The 22,434-nt window shown below is 38.9% G+C and overlaps 1 non-coding gene across 1 annotated transcript; it reads left to right on the top strand.

Annotated features, from left to right (window-relative positions):
• The first annotated feature begins 20,987 nt into the window (after nt 1-20,987).
• On the top strand, nt 20,988-21,094 carry LOC141615569 (small nucleolar RNA R71). The gene has a single exon (XR_012529985.1). It is a non-coding gene; the product is annotated as a small nucleolar RNA R71 (small nucleolar RNA).
• The last annotated feature ends 1,340 nt before the right edge of the window (nt 21,095-22,434 follow it).

The following is a 22,434-nucleotide window of genomic DNA, read 5'->3' as shown; positions in this document are numbered from 1 at the left end:
TTTTACATACTATTATAGCTTTTCATGGCCATTTTATCCGTCAAATCCTTTCTACTTTGCTTTCCTAGTACATTTCATATGTCTTATAGGAAAGGAGATAATGAGGCGGAATTCCCGTCTCCCGTGCATACTTCGAAGCTTGCTGACGATCTTAGATGGACTAGTATGAAGAGGAGGCAAGAACAATGACCAATGAAGCAAGAATAAAGAGTATACGTAGATCATAGGTTTCTAAAGCAAGAGGTGGAAAACTGTATGAAGATCCGAGCATCTTCCCTGCAAGACGGGCGGATTGCCTAGGCCAGATCCGAGCGTCCCAATGCCCAGTCCGAGCGGATCCTGGAGCTTTGATTCGAGCGTCTTCCCTGCAAGACGGGAGGATCCCTTGGCAGAACCAACCGTGCCTCAAGCTGATCCGAGCGGATCGTGGTGGGAGTAGCAACGTGAAAAGCGCATCTCCCTCGGGACTTGTAATTCCCTATTTAAAACTTATCCTTGTTATTTACTAATCCACCCTTGCTTAACCTAATGATGTACCACTATATATACTCTATTTGTAATAATCAATTGAACCAAGCCCTCTTAGAGGAGAAAAACCTTCCTTAAATTAGATTAGGAGTAGAATAGAATAGATGAATCTCAATCATTCCACATTAATCTTTCCTTAATTATTGTTCAAGTTTATTATTATTGGTAATTGAAGATTATTGGGTTATTATTGGAGAATTGACAACTCTTCATCAATCAATCAAGTTTTCTTCTATTATTCTTTGCTTTATATTTGGATCATTCTTAAGTTGGTACAATTTCTCTACTCTTTACTTAATCCTTGTTTATTGTTTTACTCCTTCATCATGTTTAGACTTGTTAATATGATTGAAACCCTTGTTAGCATGTTTTCCATGATCATGAGTGAGTAGTTACTTAATTAGGATTAGTGGGGAATTAGGGGAAACAAACATGGAAATTGATCTATGCTTAATCTAATATGTTTTCATAATTAATTTGCTTGCTTGTTGTGATTTCAACCTATGCACATGTTATGTTTGATGAAATGCGAGCCTATGAATCCTTGCATTTTTCACCCATCACCTATCTTTTCAATGAGGCTTGTAACCTTATAAACCAACTCGAGCCTCATTAGACCATGCATATAGTTGAATAGGAAGGATTAAGTCGACTTGTAGGTGTTGTACAATCTAATCGATTCGGCTCTGGGACCCAAACCTTCTTAGGGATTGTATGATATACACTAACTCGATCCCATCACAACAATAAGTGCTTGCATCTAATTGAGAACATGTTTGTATGGCCTACTCCCATGAATCCCCTATGATCCCATGACATCCTAGTGTCTTTAGTCAATTGCTTACATCCTTCCTTCTATTACTTGTTTTACTTTATCGCTTTCATTAGTCTAGAATACAACTACAAACCCAAATCAATTGTGACACTAGCATAAATTGGGATAGATAGACTTAGAACCCAAAGCACACCATCCCGTGGATCGACCTCGACTTAACCACTAACTAGTTGTTTGTTGAGAAATATAAATGTGTTTGATTGAGAGCCCCAACGACACTCTGCATCACGCATACTTAAGCAAAGTCTGTAAAATTCATCCCTTTGTCGCGTTAAATATAAGTCTACATTTCGCGTCCGTATAAGGTCCGCGTCCGCGTTAGTCATGTGTCTAAAGCCCATTGAATATGCATAACGCATTACAAGCAACAATTTTATAAAGAAAGAGCATTCAAAACTTGTATGTTTCTTTCCTCATCTGAGGTCCATGTGCTAATTGCGTTTACTCATGTCTTGTGTGCTATTTGCCTGTTAGATTGTATTCTTGTGTGGCTACTAACCATGCAGGTGAGTATCAGAAGCATAGCTCGCTCCAACTGGGGGCTTCGCTCAAGTCTTCATTCTCCTAGCGACAGTCAAGACATTCCCCAGCAGTATTCGCAGTATTGCTCAAGGTTTCTTCCATGACAATAAAGATGTGCCTAATCGTCAATGTGTTCCCCAGCAAGAATTCATGATCACTAAATACAGCATGAGCTTCTCCCCTTTATCGGAATTTCGCTTGCGACGACTCGAGCAGATTTTCTCCTTAGTGGTGTCAAGGGTGCGCCGTTGTCGATCGAACACCTTTATTTTCCTCAGCGATTCTAAGGACGCGTCGTTGTCGATCCTTTGTTTTCTCCTCAGCGGTGCCAAGGGCGCGCCGTTGTTGACTCAACATATGATTCTTCCTCACATAGTTCGAGAGAAACAATACCCTTTCAGGATAAACCTTCAGATCTTTCAGAAACTTGCCTTAATATTTCAGACAACCCTTTGGATAACCTTCATATATTCAGATAACCTTCAGATGACCCTTCAGAAAACTTTTACGTATCCCTTTCAGTCCTTCAGAGAGTTATCCTTCAGCCTTCCCTTTAGAGAGAGTTAGCCTTCAACCTCCCCTTTAGAGAGAGATATCTTTCGGAGTTAGCCTTCAGAAGTGTTAAGAAGTTTCTTCAGAATCCATGTAACCCCTAATGCCTTCAGACACCAAGTTATCTTCAGACCAAAGAGTTTGGTTGAAGCGCCTTCAGTCTCGTTTCACCCAGGGGTGTCTCAGGTATGGTTTCTTCTTATGGCTGGCGAGCTTCCTTACATAGTCTAATGGACTTTAAACGACGCTTCCCGATAGTCGACAGACTCTAAAATGTTTCCGACGACAGGTCCTTGGCTCAGACCCCTTGAGCCGCCTCGCGTCGCCATAGTCTTCAGGTTGTAATCTTAGATTGACCTGATGTCCAAGGCTCAGTCAAAGTGAGGGCTCTCTAGACACCTCGTTTCTGCACCTCCCGCCAAACACTCGGTGACAATTGGGCCGCATGTTTAGCATATGTCGCGATTTTATGACTTTTGTAAATCGATTAATAAAAGGTAACTCATACACTTGTGTCTACCCCTTGGTTGTCATCTAGGTGTCATTACGGTCGTTTTGGTAGTTATTAGAGTTCATTTGTAGTCCGGGTCAAAACCCGTCTTCATTTCCTAAAACTGTTCAATCCCGAGTCAAAGGAATGTGCTTGTCTACCTAAAGGTTAGGATGTCATAAAATGTTGTGAGTATATCTCATTTTGATTCACATGTCACTTCTTTGGGCTAAATCTAAAGTTTACATTACAAAATGTGCATTTCATTTCGCTAAAATGACGACCCGACATTTACGCCCTTTTTACGAGGTGATAACGACTTTTTTGGGTCTGGACTATTTCACAGAAACTTACGCCTAAAATACGACAGGCTGTCAAATGCGCTTTCTCGCGCAGAAGGAACCTACCCGAGAAAGGACGCAGTAAGTGCTGCGCCTCTTCTAAGGAGCGCAGCACCTGCTGCGCCTTTTCTCAAGGCTTTTTTTGTCCAAGTTTCCGTGTTTCAACCTAAGTCGGTTGTTTCCGGATCTTTCCTTCCGTATCCTATTCTTACCATAATTCCTCCGTGTGGTTAGTATAAATAGAGACCTTCGGCCTCACATATTTTTTACGCGAGTGTCCGCCCTTCTCTTCTCTCTTTGCATTCTAGACCTTGCTCTAAGCATTTGACGCCTATGTGCTTGATCAAATCGATCACGTAAGCTCAGATCATTCTGAGTACCAGTCACGTTGGCATGACCAACCAATTTAACCACTACACCATAATTAATCAATCTTTTAATTCCTTTTTTAAGGGCACTTTCATATTTGCATAGATCGTTTCGAGTTACCACTAAAAACCGATTTAGTTAAATCTCGCGACGCTAACTGATACCGTCGTTTCAGTACCAAAAATAAATACCTAAGTACTACTAACAGAAGTCAGCGGTAAGTAGGGTCGATCTTTATAGGGAGGCGGTCACTATCTACTTGTCAATTCTGTCTGTCTATGGTCACAAGATGGGGGTTTTAAATGTTTGAAATAAACTAATCAAGATTAAATGAAGAGAATTAAGGGTAAGAAGGAATAGAAAGAGAGAGAGAAAACTAGGATTGTCGGGTCATCAATGAATGTCAGTTAATTACAGCTAAGGTCAAAGATCAGTCTATGTGTTGGTCTAAGGGGCAACGAATATCTCCTTCCGGCTTCAATTCGCCCTAAAATACTATTAGCTTAGCTTCCACCCTCACTAAAGCATCCTATTATTCACTGCAGGTCTCACCCCTTCCAACCTTCTGGTCTAGGTCAAGGCTTACCAAGGTTAAAAAGGCTAAATGCATCGATTCAATTAGCTATATACAGTTATGAGCAGTGATTAACAACATAGACATAACAACAGCGAACGATCTGTAAACCTAATTAGCAATTAACAACGATTCATCGACTCCCCTAAATCCTAGCAGGGTAATTAGCTAGACATAGTAAATAAGAAAAGGGACAAGAACAAGGGATAAAAGAATAATAAACATTAAATAAAGAGAGTAAAAGGGAAAGGAAAATTACAGAGTAAGATCCGGAAATAAAGAGAAGCAGAGAACAGTTTCTAGTGAAAAAGATGTATTTGGTGTAAAAGGTGTCCCTGATATGTTCCCCATCTTCCTATATATATGAAAGACGATTTTATTTGACCTAAAAAAAAATTAAAGCTAAAGAGCCCGAGCCCATTAGAGAGTTACTCGATCGAGCCATTTTAAACTCCTCGATCGAGTAGATCCTCAGCAAAACCTCTCGATCGAGTAGAAATTCTACTCGATCGAGGAATCCCAAAATAACGCAATACTAGATCGAACATAGATTTTACTCGATCGAAGTCTTCCTCTAACCAAAACCACTCGATCGACCATTAAATCACTCGATCGAATGATTTGGACTCAACCAGCTACTTGTTCCGTTGATTTCAGCCTTGACTTGTCTTATTTAGCCTCCGAAAAGACTTCACGCATCCCATAACAGCAGTATTTCCGCTACAAATCTGCTCATCTTCCAAATGCATGCAAAACGGACGATAAAAGGCTCAATTCCACCACTTTTAGGTCTATTCCTGCAAATAAGACAAAACAAACCAAAGTAGCATATTCGGGGCATTTCGTAGCATAAAATTACGAGGATAGCATAGAAATACGTGCATAAAGAGGCCTAAAAAGACTATATAAAATGCACGTATCAAATCTCCCCAAACCGAACCTTTACTCGTCCTAGAGTAAACTAAATGTAAACTAAGGAACGGAAAAGAAAGCTCAAAGCTAGCTACAAATGCCCACTTAAACCGATTTAATGCAAGCAAACTAACACTTAAAGCAAAACAATCAAATGCAAACGAGTTATAAGATGTTTATGATAAAGCTGAACCCTCGACCTTGCTAGACCTTTAATAATGGACTCTCACGGGTCACTCTTTCCTCATGAAGCAAAGGGTAAGCATATGAGTGTAAGAGAGGAGGAAATATAGTCGCTCACCTGAACTACGACCCACATAAACATGCATGCAGCTAATATGATAGACAATTCTGATCACCACACATACATTCCAACCAATCAAGGTGTTGGAGCTTGTGTCCTCCACAGTTAGTGTGATAACGTATATAAATCTCTTATAGGTTCACAAGGGTATACTTAGTATTTTATCAGTTGATTAACGTTTACTTAATAACGGTTGGCTTGCTAGAAGTTTGACGTTATTATCATATTGATGGCGGTGATCAACTAGTCCCTAAAAGTCACACCTAAAGGATGTGTTTGAGAGATGTGATTGTATGAAAATATACTCACATTGATGCCTTATATGACTAAAGGGTTAGTTCATGTATTTGACTAAACAGTTAGTCAATGTGATGATGAGACAATTATTTAATTCAATTAAATAATGTCAGCTGAGACGAATTAATTGTTAATTCGTAAATTGAATATAAACTGGTATATTTAATTAATGTATATAATATTAGCTTAAACGAATTAAGATGTTAATTCGGAATTAAACGTAACCAGTTATATTTAATTAGCAAATTATAAATATGTTATATTTATAGTTAATGTATATATTATGCGAAATTGTCATAATAAAATGTTGACAGACCGGTATTAATAAATCGACTACAAACTGTTGTGTGTGGACTTATTAATACATGTCGACATAATTGACAATTAATATGATACACATTATATACAATTTGAGAACAACCAAAAATAATAAGATTTTTCTCCTTATTTTTGTGGTTGGTGAAACCGAAATAAGAGAAAAAAAGGAAGAAAAATATCTTCCTTAATTTGCTCTCACTTGGACGGTTTTAAGAGGAGAAAAGGGAGATCATTTCTTTCATTCTTTTTGACCTAATTCTCACATCACACAAACCCGAAAAAATTCATAAGAAATTAGGGATCTATTCTAGCAAAGAAAAGAGGCATTTCTCAAAGCATTTTGGGTGCAACGATTAGGAGAATATCGATCTCGATATTGTTCTTAGGCCATATTGCTAGGACCAAAGGTTGATTCTAATCTCTACTATTTTGTTTATGCAATTTCATTTATGACTAGCAATTTCATAATTATAATTTCGTTATAATCCGAATTTCTTGATGAAGTATACCGATATTTCCCACAAGTGGTATCAGAGCATAGGCCACGAAATTATTTTATATGATTTTCACAAATGGATTTAAACAAAAAAAAAATTTATGAAAAAAAAATTTCGGCCGAGAGCAATTTTTCTGCCGAGATGATTTTTCGTTTTTGATGTTTTTGTTTCCATTTTGATTTATTCATATTGTTGTTTTAATTAGTTAAGATGATAATATGATAAATTTGTAGATGTTTTGATTTAATAAGAATTAAATTAAAATGTAAATGGAAATTGTTTTAATTGTTGATGATTTGTTTTTGCTATATAGTTTTGGCATACAAGTTAATTTAATAATGTTCAAATCAATTGTGATGAATCAAATATTCGAATAATCGATTTAATCATAATTTGGATATTCATTTTAAGAGGTTAAATTGAATCATCTAGTTTGAATCTATGTTTAAATTAAAAGTTGATGATTATGCCAATCTTGTTCTAGTAGCAACATTAAACAAACTTGTTCAGAAAAAAAAAACCTGTTTTTTTTGTTTTTAGGGCTAAATGCCGCAAGAAATTAAAAAAAAAAATGTTTTTTCTTATTTTAGGACATAATGCCGAGATGAAAAAAAAAATAACGGTTTTTCTTTTTTTTTTCAGATTTGTCGAGAGCAAAAAGAAAAAAAAAATTTTCGTTTTTTTTTGTGATATTGCCTAGAGCTAAAAAAAATGGTTTCGTTTTTATTTTTATTTTTGGCCAATAATGATTATACATTAAATTTATAATGTATGATTGTTTGTTGTGAAAAGGTTCACAAATTTTAGATACCTAATTATTTTAAAGAGGTTTAAAATAATGTTGGATTAATTCATATCACTAGCTAATGTGAATTAAGATTGGAATTATTGTGAGTAATTGAGGAATTGTCACATAATTTTGATAATTATAAAATAGGTGGTTTGGATAAATTACTCTACATAATTAAGGAATTATGTCTTGAATGATTAATTTATAGTTGATGCATTTTTATTTAGTTGTATGAATTGTTGAATGGTTTAATTTACGTATTTTTGCAATCGGTTGTAATTTTGTATTACCTAGTGTGGCCTTAGTTAATTATGTTTTCGTAATGATGAAAACATAATTTTAATGTAATTTTGAGATCTCGAATCTCCTTTTGGTTTTCTTTAGTATTATGTTTTTGAAATTAGAATGTAAATAGGTTTATTTTTTAATTTTAATTGTAATTTTGAGAAGACTAAAGATGGAGATTGGATTCCTCACTCCCGCTACATGGACCAAGATGGAACATCAAGACAAGCTTCTCGGGTCCTAGGAAGGATTCCAAAGTTGTATTTATGTTCATTTTGGTAGATAGGCCACACTAGGACTTTATTTTGTTTTACGTTTTTCATTCTCGTTGATTTTCATTCGCATGATAATTAGTGCATCATTTTCCGCCTAAACCAAACCACCTACTACTAATATGCATGAAAATTGACTCATATAGATTATATGTTAGTTATCATGGACATAAAGATGTCACAAAATTTTAAGCCATCACCTTAGTTTATTCATTCTCGCATGCTAGATATTAGTTCACTTAAAATGAATTAAAATAAAGTTGATGGGATCTTCCTCTATAACTAAAATTGAGACTAGTCTTTATAAGGCCAAACAATTATGAATCCCTTCTTCGTCGGTAGGCATATAGGACCTTACTCTCCATGTGACCCCTTCTACGTTGGGTAAGTAGTTTGTGTTGACTTATTTTACCTCAACATTATAATCCGAAGAGTTTCTCGTGATTATGATGGACAATAGATAGAATTTACAGAAATTTATCAACCAAGAACTCTAACAGTATAATTAGCCAAGAGGCTGGCTTATCAATTTACAGATAATTGAGTCTTGGGATCATTTATATAATTCTTGAGGAAGGTCAATTGTATAAATGCTTGAGTCTTCGCTTATAACAGTTTTGCATTAGACTTAAATCATAACGATGAGTATGCTTATTATGTTTTTATTCTTCTTTTTGCAGTGTAGAATTCGTTTTATATTGATAATACTGCTTACAACAAATGGCTGGAAATAACGAAATCCCTATGCCAAGTGCCACACTTTCACGCGAGTCCTGGCGCAAAACTTTCATGGACCACATGAATCAGTCCACGCGACTGAAGAATGACGGGTCCAACTTTGCTGATTGGGAGGCATCATTACGGAATGCTGCCATTGCTGACGGTAAGCTCAAGTACTTAACTGAGCCAATACCGCCAAACCCAGGCCCCAATGCAAGAGCTAACGAGTCACTTGCTTATAGTGACTTCGTCATGGAAACGGGTGCGATAAAGAACGTACTTATTTTTGCAATGGAAACCAATTTGCAAAGACGCTTCATTGCCCAAGGTGCAAACAAGATTTTCGCCACGCTCACTAATGAGTTCTCAAAAGCACCAAGAATCGTTACTTATGAGCATACTTGTCGCTTCTTTGATGCGAAACTCCAGAAGGGCCAACCGGTTAGCCCACACATTCTTAACATGATTGATAATGTCGACAAACTGGAGGCACTTGATTGCAAAATCAGTGAGAGCATAGTCATTGACCGTATGCTTCATTCACTTCATGATGGTTTTGCCCTCTTCAGGGAAAATTACTACATGAATGACATGAAGAAAAGTCCTCATGAGCTACACTCACTTCTCGTACAGGCCGAGAAGGATATGAAATTGAGTGGGAGCATGAAGCAAGATGTTCTCATGATTTCCAACAAGAATAAGGGTAAGGGCAAAGCTCACGGCGACCTAACTGTGGGAAAGCCAAAGTTTAAAAAGTCAGGAAACGGTAAGAGTGGGCCTGGTGAGACTAGTGGCTCACTAGGCAAGGCAAAGAGCAAGGACGGTAACGTTGAATGCCACCATTGTCAGAAGACTGGACATTGGAGGAGGAACTGTCCCGTGTACCGTGAGGACATAAAAGCAGGCCGCGTCACTTCTATTGGTATGTCATCTTATATTCATATGATTGAGATAACCATGCAAGTTTCGGAACTTGGGTACTTGATACTGGTTGTGGTTCTCATCTGTGTAATCATTTGCAGGGCCTAGAAAACATCAAACCCCTCGCAAAGGGTGATGTGGACCTGCGAGTCGGGAATGTAGCACGAGTTGCTGCAGTCTCAATGGGAACATACGTAATCCAGCTCTCTAGTGGTTTTGAGTTATATTTATATAACTGTTACTATGTACCCAGTTTATCTAAGAATATTATTTCTGTCTCCGTACTTGATAAAGACGGTTTTTTATTTTCAATAAAGGACAATAGCTGTATTTTCTCTTTTAATGAAAAGGTTTATGACAAAGCAGTTTCCATGAATGGAATTTATATCTTAGATCAAACCACAGATATATTACATGTGAATAATAAGAAATTAAAGGTTGGTGACAAAGATCAAACTTATCTATGGCATTGTCGAATGGAACACATAAATGAAAAACGTGTAAAGAAACTCAATGAGAATGGGACTATTCCCACATTTGATTTCTCTTCTTTTGGCACGTGTGAATCATGTCTTATCGGCAAAATGACTGGAATTTCCTTCAAAGGTGTTGGAATGCGCGCTAGTGACCTATTAGGACTCATACATAATGATGTATGTGGACCTATGTCAATCACCGCAAGAGACGGCTATAGATATTTTATTACTTTCACGGACGATTTGAGTAAATACGGATATGTCTACTTAATGAAGCATAAAAGTGTGTCCTTTGAAAAATTAAAGGAATACCAGAATAAGCTTGAGAACCAACTGGGAAGAAAGGTTAAAGCACTTCGTTCAGATCGGGGTGGCGAATATCTTTCAAATGAGTTTGATCAACACCTTAAAGACTGTGGAATAGTTTTACAGTTAACTCCACCTGGAACACCTCAATTAAATGGTGTGTCCGAACGGAGAAATCGAACACTACTTGATATGGTTCGATCCATGATGAGTCACACGGTAGTACCTGATTCATTATGGGGTTTTGCTCTTTTGTCAGCTGCTCTTATACTTAACCGAAATCCGTCTAAAGCTGTCGACAAGACTCCATATGAAATGTGGAAGGGAACGGTCCCTATCTTGTCCTTTATTCGGGTTTGGGGCTGCGAGGCTTATGTCAAGTGGAGACACGAGGATAAGCTCGGCCCGCGATCGGTCAAGACATACTTTATTGGTTATCCAAAAGGAATGTTTGGTCATTACTTCTATTCGCCTACCGAACATCAAGTTTTTATTGCGGCTAGTGCGAAGTTCTTAGAGAAAGAATTTCTCGAGAACAAGTCAAGTAATAGAACCTTCGAGCTGTCGGAGATTCAAGAACCAACAACCGAGGAACAAATGGAGGAAGATGTTCCTTCAACTAATGATACGGTTAACATTCCTCAGGAACCTAGGAGGTCGGGTAGAATCTCTAATCCTCCAGACAGATACATTGGTATGGTCGAGGAGAATGAGGTTTTACTCCTAGAGAGTAATGAACCCGCTACCTATAAAGGTGCCATGACCAGTTCCGACTCTAAGCTATGGCTTGAAGCCATGCAATCCGAGATGGACTACATGTATGAGAACGACGTATGGGATGTTGTTCATTTACCTAACAAGGTAAGACCTCTTCAGTGCAAATGGCTTTACAAGATAAATCATTCTATAGACGGGCAACCAGATACCTATAAGGCACGACTAGTGGCAAAAGGTTTCACTCAAGTGCACGGATTGCATTATGATGAAATTTTTGCACCCGTAGTTATGCTGCGTTTCATTCGGATAATCTTAGCGATTGCCGCTTTTCATGACTATGAAATTTGGCAAATGGATGTGAAAACCGCCTTCTTAAACGGTTATTTGGAGGAGGAATTGTACATGGTACAACCCGAAGGTTTCATAGATCCTGAAAATCCTAAGAAAGTGTGCAAGCTTAAGCGTTCCATTTATGGACTTAAGCAAGCTTCTCGGAGTTGGAATCATCGTTTCGACCAGGTGATAAAAGAGTATGGTTTCACTCGATCAGTCAAGGAACCATACTTATATGTCAAGTCGAGTGGGAACAAGATTGTTTTCTTGATATTGTATGTCGATGACATACTCTTGATTGGGAATGACATTCCTCTCTTATCTTCGGTAAAAGGATGGTTGAAGAACCATTTCCAGATGAAAGATCTGGGTGAGGCACAACGCATATTGGGAATCCGTATCTATCGAGATAGATCACGACGGATGTTATCACTGAGTCAGGAGTCTTATTTAGATAAGATTCTAGAAAGGTTCAGCATGACCAACTCCAAGAAGGGGAACCTTCCAATGACGTCTGGGATGCATTTGAGCAAGTCTCAGTCACCCACGACACCTGAAGGGGTCGAACGCATGAGTCGTGTTCCTTATGCATCAGCCATAGGATCAATCATGTATGCTATGATATGCACACGTCCAGACGTGGCATATGCATTGAGTATGACGAGTCGGTACCAAGGCAATCCAGGTGAAACACACTGGATGGCTGTTAAAAACATCCTTAAGTACCTACGGAGGACTAAGGATTGGGTATTGACTTATGGAGGAGATACTAAGCTATGTGCAATCGGTTACGCAGATGCTAGCTTCCAAACAGATCGAGATGATTCGAAATCTCGGTCTGGATTCGTCTTTACTCTTAATGGCGTTGCGGTCAGCTGGAAGAGTTCCAAACAGGAAGTTGTAGCAGATTCTACTACTGAATCCGAGTACTCGCCGCTGCATGCAAAGAAAGGAAGCTATATGGATGCGTCAATTCTTACAAGGACTAACCATAGTTCCGAGTTTGAATGACCCAATCACCATCTATTGTGACAATAGAGGTGCCATCTTCCAGGCTAAGGAGCCTAAGTCTAGCAATAAGTCTAGACATGTACATCGGAAGGCTCACCTGATCCGTGATTACGTGGAGCAAGAGGAGATAGTGATTGACAAGATTGCTTCGGATGACATGATCGATGCCATTTGGTGTTCACAATTAAGCATATGTGGTCGTTGGTCAATGGTCGATACAAAACACAATTTATACTTCACAAACAACTCTACAATTAGTAAAGGGGTAAGTAAAGGTCGGATCCCAAGGGACGGGTATTGAAAACGAAGATTTCTATTGCTACTAGGGGTGTCTAGGGGTGTCACAAGTTGGGTTGATGTAGAAGGTTACTAAACTAAAATAGCAATGAAAATAAGCTAACAAGGTAAATGAAATAAGGGTGTAAACAATTGATTAAAAGCACTAGGGTGTCATGGGTTCATAGGGGATTCATGGGATATGATCATACAAACATGTTCTCAAATTATAAGCAAGCAATTATTGTTGTGATGGATCGAGTTGGGTTATATCTTACGATCCTAGGAAAGTTTGGGTCCCGGAGCCGAATCACATAGATTGTACAACACCTACAAGTCGACTTAATCTTTCCTACTTAACACATGCATGGTCTAACAAGACTCGAGTTGGGTTATGTCTTACAAGTCAAGTTGAAGAGATAGTAGATGATAATAAATGCAAGGATTCATAGGCTTAGCATTTCATCAAACATAACATGTGCATGTATTAAGATCAAAACAAGCAAGCAAATAAGATATGAAAGCATATTGATTTAAGCATGAATCATCCCCATGTTGGTTTCCCCTAATCACCCATTAAACCCTAGCTAAGAGACTACTCACTCATTATCATATTGATCATGCTAGAAAGGTTGTCAATCATACTAACATAATGAAACATGATGAATAAATGAAAGTAATTAGCAATAATTAAAAAGGGATTAAGAGATTATACCTACTAATGATTCCAATAATAAAGCAAGAATAATAGAAGTACTTGAATCCTAGATTGAGAGGTTGTCAATCTCCCAATAATAACCCAAATAATCTTCAATTACCCAAAATAAAGTAAGAACAAGAGAGAGATTAAAGAACTAAAACTTGGATTAAAACTTGATTAATATTTGATTACAATATTGAAGAGAGATTTTATTGATATTAACTACACTAATTATTGATAAGAAGAACATGCTCCTCTAATTAGACTAATGGGGTATTTATAGTGAAAATTAGGGAGGATGCATTAGGGTTAACTAAGGGTTAAACTAGTAATTACACTTTTTAAGTTGAGCAAGGAGACTCCGGTATTCAATGAGAGAAGGGCGTCTCCATTTTGTAACTTGAAGGACGAAACCATGCTGTACTGTGATCCGAGCGGATGGAGGTCGAGACGGACGGATGGGGCATGGACGGTCCGAGCGGATGGAGGTCGAAGACGCTCGGATTGGGCCTGGGGGATCCGAGCGGATCCTGGGTAAGGACGCTCGGATTGAGCTGGGCGGACGGACGGATCATGGATGATCCGTTCGGATTCTTCTACAGCGTCATTCCTTCTTCTTTTCTTCCCTTTTCTTCATAGAATCCTTGGGGATTTCCTTGGGGACTCAAGGATCCTTTCTCAACATTGATCTTCTACTTAGCTATGTACAAAGGCCTTCTAGTCTTGTCTCTCCTTGATGCTTGGTCATTGAATACGATCCATTTAGCCTCGTTTTGCCATGAAAATGCAAGATTCTTACTCCTTTCCTACCAAGGGATCAAAATCTCAAAGAATATGCAAAACAAAGATCTAAAGATAAGAAATGACCCAAATAGGCACTAAAAAGCATGGAAACAATGGTAATTCGGGGCTAAATATGCGCCAATTATGGTCGCATCAAATATCCCCAAACCGAACCTTTGCTCGTCCCGAGTAAAGAGGTGACAAAGACTAGGACCAATACTAACCTAACCTAATAATAATAGCCGATATGAGACAATTAGCGGGTCTCACTCCGCCCCTTCAACTCACAACAAGACAACCATGAGGTAGGATGCCTTCTTGCAAGGCAAGGTGGGTCTTGCCAAAATGGCGACACATCCAAACATTAAAGCACACAAAAACAAGTAATGGATGCATCTACAAAAGAATAGCCACTTTCCTCATCTAAGTGGCGGAAATTATCTACAAGGGAAGCAATTCAAGGGTACACAATCCTTCATAGATGCAATTTGTTCAAACTACTAAGCCTAGAAGGATACCAATAAATCACCTCCAAAATGTGTCAAGCTAGGGTACCTTTGTCCTCAATCGTTAAATGCTTTTGTCAAGAATATACTCCCTATGGTGTTAGAAACACTGGAGGATCGCGGAATTCCCCCTCTTGCCTAGACAAGAAGAAGGGTCGTCCCCTCTCTACCATGCACAAAAATGGATACGATGGATAAAGGGATCGATAGATATTTGAGTTTCACTTTGGGAGTTTGCTTTTGTTTTTGTTTTTCCCCCCAATTTCATTGGCATTTGACATTTGAGAACACTTTCTTTTTGCCATTTCTTTTTGATTTTTGGCATTTCAATACTTGACAACTTTTTTTTGCATTTTCTTTTGAACATTTTCAAAGTCACCCCAATTAGTAACGAGGGTGTCTTGTATTTGAAGCTTTAGGAGTTCTATTTTTGCTCCTCTTTTCATTTGATGCATTTTGCAAACTTTCTTTCATTTTTCATTTCATTGAACTCAAATTGATTTCTTTTTGTTTTTGTGCCCATTCCCTTTGATGACAAAAATGTGGTAGAACATGGATGAATGATAGAAGTATGCATGGTTTCAAGGGTCACCTTGGAATAAACGGTAGCCAAGGAGTTATCACACCACAAGGTACTCTTGACTAGGCCTTAATCCATGGGTCAAAGGATACTAGCATGACACATCCTAGGGTGTTTTACAAGTATTCTAACAAGCAAAGTCTTAAGAATAAAAAGCATCTACTAGGGCCTATATACACTTGTCAAGCTTCCCAAATAGACGGTTTCGCAAAATTTTCTAACATGCAACTACATGCCATGATGCAACTAACATATAAACATCCTAATGCAAATGATTCTACCAACTAGTATGACATATAAACTAAATGCAAGTCCTAAGTTCACATTGTTTTACCGCATCAATCAAAATAAAGCCACATAGTCATTAACATAAAGAGGAAAAAGGAGATTGGAAAGATCATACCATGCGGTCTTCAATATCCTCATGTCTCGGATGTGGCGTAGTCAATCAAAGTGAACAAGGATGAAACAAACACAATATACACAAGACAATATATACAAGGGAAATGAACTTGTTTTTGGATTTTTCAATTTTTAAATTTTTATGGTTTTTGAAATTTTTCAATTTTTATGGTTTTTGAATAGAAGTTAAGTGTTAGAATTCCCATCCCCACACTAATATGGGCATTGTCCTCAATGGCCAAAATGATGGAAATTATGCAAAGATGATGCATGATTTCTATGCTAAATGCAATTCTACACTAAGCTATACTACATGATGCATGGTTTTTGTTATGACGGAGAGGATAATTTAAATTACCTCCCGTTGCGTATGCATTAACTTCCCCAAACCAAGTAAGACACTATTGCTAATGTCAAAGCATGGGGGAGTTCATGCACACACTATGCTATGCATGAGACTAGATTGTCATTTTGGATTTTCAAAGATGGGAACAATAAAGAACACCTCAATGGAACCGAGGTGTGAGTCCTTTGATGTTGCTAGGACTAAACCAACAATGATCAAAATGAAAATAAAGTATAAAGAGATATAGACAAACCGTGGGAGAGTAGGAATCTCCAAGGCTAGTCTTCCATCATGCTACTATCACCATCACTTCCCTCATGAGAAGTGGTCTCATTGCCACTTTCCTTGGCACTTTCTTCATTGCTTTCCTCATCATCATCTTCACCATCTTCACCATCTTCACCATCCCTTTCTTCATCTCCACTTGCTTCTTCAATGCTATCATCAATCTCCTCATCATTTCCAACAACCTCATTGCCTTCCACCACATCCCTTGATGCACCCGGAAATAAGGCTTCTCTATCCGCCCAACTAGGCAAAGGACAAGATGGATCAAGGAGTCCTTGCCTAGCTAGATGTAGGAGGGGAGGATATTGAGCCAAATAAGCATTTTTCCGATCTTCATAAGCTTGCTTGTGCATGGCTTGCATTAGAAGAGTGACATAATCTTTTCCAATTTCAACTCCTTGCGGTTTGAACTCTTCATAATCATAGGGGTAAGGTGGTACAACAATGGAAGAGGAGGGAGTTTCATGATCACCCTTTTGTTGTTGAATGATGTACTCGGCTTCTTTGGATAAGGGAAGTAAATAGTTGGTCCGGTGGACACTAAGACGGCAAATCTTTGCGGGTAAAGTGAATGAACGAGCCTCACTAGTAAGCCACCCATACTTGGTATCAAGGGGATTGTGAGCAACCCACTTAAACTTGTTAATCAAGGTGGACATATCAATAAGATGGCCACCATCCTTAGCCTTGTACTTGTTATCCTTATTGAAATTAGGATCAAAGTGCTTGGCTAGAACCGTGACAAGGCCGCCATTAACAATTACGGTTTGACCCTTCTTCCCACTATCTACATGAAGCCATCTATCAACCAATAGCCTCAAACGATTGTAAGGCTTGGTGTGAATTCTTCCAATATTCAAGGTTGATTCAAGGAGAATAAAATCGAGCCCCGTGAAATGATTGGTGTCTCTTCTAGCAATTATGGTATTTCCCACAACTTTGTGCCAAACTCTTATGCCCGGATGATGGACCAAGAGAGCACGACAAGCATGAAAATCTTCATATTTCTTCCCGGAGATTGCCTCCCAAAGAGGCGCGGGATCGTACTTACCATATTGCTTATAGAATTTATGTGCATCGCTAAGACCCAAAATTGCACCCAATTCCGGAAAGGAAATGCGTCTACTAGTGTTAGCTAGACGAAACTCAATATTTTCTCTATTCTCAACCTTTGTCACTTTTAAAGAACTTAAGAATTCCAAAACAAGGGAGGGGTATGTTACTTCTTTCATTTCAAACAATTTCTTCAAACCCATGGCATTGAAAAAGACTCTTGTTTGTTCAAGGACACCTAGCTTCTCTAAGGTTTTTTCACATATGAACTTGGTGGATTGAATTTGTTTCATAGCAAACTTGACAAATGAATTTCTATGGTCATCGGAGATGAAAGTTACCTCCGGATAATGCAAGAGTTGATTAATTACCGGAGTAGAAGGTGATGCTTCCATAGAAATTTGCTGAGGTTGTTCCACTACCAAGCTTGGTGTTGACACCACCATTGCCAAAGCTTTCTTTGTTTGTAGAGCTTTTTGCCTTTGAGAGAGAGCCTTTGCTTTTGGTGCCTTTGTTGCTCCCTTTGTTCTTGCCATTTGATGAACAAACCAAGTAGAGAATCAAAAATCTTCAATTTGTAGAATGCCCAAATCGATTTTGAAAGTGAAAGGCTTTGCCTTTATGAGAGCAAAAATCGACTCAAAGGGTGAAGATTTTGTGCTTGGTTTTGATTTTTCTTGAAGATGGAGTGATTAATTTGATGTTTGAAGGATGGTTTGATTTTGTTTTGGTGATTTTGTTGAGGGTTTTTGTGTTTGAGATGGAGAGGATGAGGGTTTTGGTGTTATGAGTAGTGTTTATGAATGAATGAATGAATGAATGAAGGTGGGGGGGGTATTTAAAGAAAACGAAAATCTCGAGGATGCAGGCACGATCCGTGCGGATTAGGCGCAATCCGCTCGGATTCTCAAGCTTCAAATTTTAAAAATCCCGCCTAAAGACGGGCGTCTCCCGGGAAATCCGCTCGGATTTTTATTGAGGGACGGGCGTCTCTTGGGAAAATCCGGACGGATTCTCATCCGAGATTTTTCTTGTTTTTCTTCACTTCAAGACGGGCGGATTTTACCGAGACGGACGGATCCTGGGAGACGGGCGTCTTTCCGTAAATCCGCTCGGATTCCTTAACGACAGAATTCTTCAATATTTGCACAGCCCAAGACGGCGTCTCCTCAGCTGGACGCTCGGATCCTCTGCAGACGGGCGGATTGTCAGGAATCCGCTCGGATTCTTCCTCGATTACACGGATCCTTGCGCAAACCCATTCCTTAACATTCTTTCTTTCTTTCTTTCAAATCTTGTGTTCTTCATTGTGGGGGCACTACTAAGGCATGAATGGCCTAGGCAATTGCCATCCCCACACTAAGGTAAATCACTACACATCAATTAAAATCATTAGTCCCTCCCTCACTTCTCTCTTTTCATGACAATTATTTTGATCAAGGTAAATAAAATCCAAAAATGACAAAAATGCAATGCAAAAATTAAATGTAAGTTAGGGAGTTAGAAATATTTACAAGTGGTGGTTTAGGGAGGACTCCACCAAACTCTCATTCTTGATGAGATGTCAAGGAGGCATGTTCAAGGTGTTGTTGATGTTGCTCAACACCTCGAAGAAGTAATTAAAAGCTTGTTCATTGTTGTGGTAGAGGTCCTCAATAGACCGTGGCTCTTGTCGTTGATCATGATCGATGGCATGCCCAATGTAGGGATTAAAGATCCCTTCAAATTCGTCGTCCCAAAGACCACAAACTTCATTGAGTTGATCATTGAAAATCTCTTGCTTGGATGGAGACAACTCTCCCAATTTCTTCGTTTGGCCAATGAGGCCATCTTCTTCTTCCTTGGTTGATTTTGATGAGCTTTGCAAGCTCTCCTTTTCACAATTCACTTGCTCTTTGAATGGAGTATCTTCAACTTTCTTCTTCCATTGGAGTTCCGATTTCTTCTTTTCATCTTTGCGGCTATAATGATCAATCATGAAACATGGCTCATGCAAACGAGGAGCTCTCATGGTCTTGTCAAGATTAAAAGTTATGCTTTCATCTCCTACCTCTAGAGTGAGCTCTCCATGTTTCACATCAATTACCGCACCCGCGGTGTGTAGGAAAGGTCTTCCTAAGATGATTGGAATGTTGGAATCTTCCTCCATATCAACAATGACAAAGTCTACCGGAATGAAAAACTTCCCAATTCGCACGGGGACATCTTCCCATATCCCTAGCGGTGTCTTCGTCGATCTATCGGCCATTTGAAGAGTGATGTTGGTACATTTGAGCTCTCCCATTCCCAACCTTTTACTCACCGAGTACGGCATGACACTCACACTAGCCCCTAGATCACACAAGGCTTTGTTGATCGTTGTGTCGCCAATGGTACACGGTATTGAGAAGCTTCCTGGATCCTTTAACTTTGGAGGTGAACTCCCTTGAAGAATTGCACTACTCACCTTAGTGAAGGCGATAGTCTCAAGTTTCCGGATTGACTTCTTCTTTGTGAGAATATCCTTCATGTACTTCGCATAGGCCGGAACGTGATTGATTAATTCCGTAAAAGGAATTGAGACTTCTAGGTTCTTTACAATTTCCATGAACTTTCCAAGTTGATCATCAAATTTGGGCTTGGCTTGACGACTTGGAAAAGGAAGTCTAATCACAATGGGCTCCTTTTCTTTGGTTTTGTCTTCATTTTTCTTTGAACTTTCTTCTTTTGATGATTCCCCTTCTTTGGGACCTTCCACCACAACTTCATTCTCACTAGCTCTCACAACTTCATTCTCAACTTGCTTCTTCGGGGCTTCATATCTTGTACCACTTCTCAAGTGAATGGCACTGACCGTTTCATGTCTAGGGGGATTACCTTGAGGTGGTAATTGCCCCTTTTGTCTTGATGAGCTTGAAGATGCTAGTTGGGTCAATTGTGTTTCCAACATCTTGGTGTGAGCTAAAATGTTGTTGATGGTGGTATCCTTTGCTTGGCTATCCTTTTGCATTTGGGTGAAGAATTCTTGTTGATTTTTTTGCATTTGAAGGACCGCTTTTTGGACATCAAAACTTTGGTCATTGTGGTGATTGTATGGATTTTGATTTTGGTAGCCTTGGTTTTGATTGAAAAAGGGTCTTTGATTTTGATTTCTCATGGGTGGTGGAGTGTATGTAGTTTGAGGGTTTTGGACATTTTGGCTCTTGTATGAGAGATTTGGGTGGAACTTGGTGTTTTCATTGTAAAAATTTGAATAAGGGGTGCCACTTTTGTAAGCTTGGAAAGCATTGACTTGTTCGGTTGTTCCCCTACATTCACTTGAGTCATGGCCCAAGGTTCCACAATTCTCACATATCCCGCTTGGGATTGATGAGGATGCCGTCATGGCATTGACATGATGCTTTGATGATTTTGAGTTTTCCTCAAGCCTAGCCATAGCTTGTTCAAATTTCAAGTTGATTGTGTCAATGTGAGCACTAAGTTGAGCACCCAATTGAGTAACGGTGTCCACTTCATACTTTCCTCCTCTAGTAGCCTTGCGAGGCCTACTATATTGCGAATTATGGACCGCCATTTCCTCAATCTTGTTCCATGTTTGATTGTCATCAACTTCGGTGAACATTCCATTAGATCCCATATTGAGGATGTTCCTTGAATCTTCATATAAACCATTCCAAAATTGTTGCACTAAAAACCATTCGCTAAGTCCGTGGTGAGGACATGAGCGACAAACACCTTTGAACCGCTCCCAAGCTTCATACAAAGACTCTTCATCCCTTTGCTTAAAACTCGTGATTTGAGCTCTTAGCATATTGGTCTTCTCCGGTGGGTAAAATTTTTTGTAGAAAGCGAGAGCTAACTTCTTCCAAGAATCTATTCCAAGGGTGGCCTTATCAAGGCCCTTCAACCATTGCTTTGCGGTGCCGATTAACGAAAAAGGAAATAAGACCCATCTTATTTGGTCTTGAGTCACGCCCGTTTGAGAGATAGCTTCACAATAATCACAAAATGTTTCCATATGAGAATGAGGGTCCTCACTAGGCATTCCCCCGAATTGGCTTCTCTCAACTAGTTGGATGAAGGCGGACTTGGCAATAAAATTTCCGGTAAGATGTTGTGGGGTAGGAGTACCATTTGGTAGATCCTCCTCGGTGGGTATAGAGTGTGACGAGAATTTAGGCATTGTAGGTGGATTTTGTGTGGTATTGTTTAATGGGTTCTCTTCTCCTTCTATTGCGAAAGGATTGACAAACTCACTAGTGGGTTGAACAACTTCACCAACACCTCCCAAATTCCTCCTAACAAGTCTCCTATTATTCGTCAAGGTTCTTTCGATTTCACGGTCAAAAGGTAACAAATCTCTTTGTAACCTTCTAGACATGCAAAATATCAAACAACTAGAAAACAATTAGAACATTCCTTGAGGAGTTTTACTTCCCCAAGGTGAAAAAGACACAACTAAAAATAACAAAAGAAATCTAAAATCAATTAAACACCGTCCCCGGCAACGGCGCCATTTTTGATCGATGCCATTTGGTGTTCACAATTAAGCATATGTGGTCGTTGGTCAATGGTCGATACAAAACACAATTTATACTTCACAAACAACTCTACAATTAGTAAAGGGGTAAGTAAAGGTCGGATCCCAAGGGACGGGTATTGAAAACGAAGATTTCTATTGCTACTAGGGGTGTCTAGGGGTGTCACAAGTTGGGTTGATGTAGAAGGTTACTAAACTAAAATAGCAATGAAAATAAGCTAACAAGGTAAATGAAATAAGGGTGTAAACAATTGATTAAAAGCACTAGGGTGTCATGGGTTCATAGGGGATTCATGGGATATGATCATACAAACATGTTCTCAAATTATAAGCAAGCAATTATTGTTGTGATGGATCGAGTTGGGTTATATCTTACGATCCTAGGAAAGTTTGGGTCCCGGAGCCGAATCACATAGATTGTACAACACCTACAAGTCGACTTAATCTTTCCTACTTAACACATGCATGGTCTAACAAGACTCGAGTTGGGTTATGTCTTACAAGTCAAGTTGAAGAGATAGTAGATGATAATAAATGCAAGGATTCATAGGCTTAGCATTTCATCAAACATAACATGTGCATGTATTAAGATCAAAACAAGCAAGCAAATA

The sequence above is a fragment of the Silene latifolia genome, chromosome 11 (assembly GCF_048544455.1).
Source record: "Silene latifolia isolate original U9 population chromosome 11, ASM4854445v1, whole genome shotgun sequence".
NCBI classification, from domain to species: Eukaryota; Viridiplantae; Streptophyta; class Magnoliopsida; order Caryophyllales; family Caryophyllaceae; genus Silene; species Silene latifolia.
Note: the sequence above shows the minus strand (reverse complement) of the source record. Positions and strands in the feature narration are given on the sequence as shown.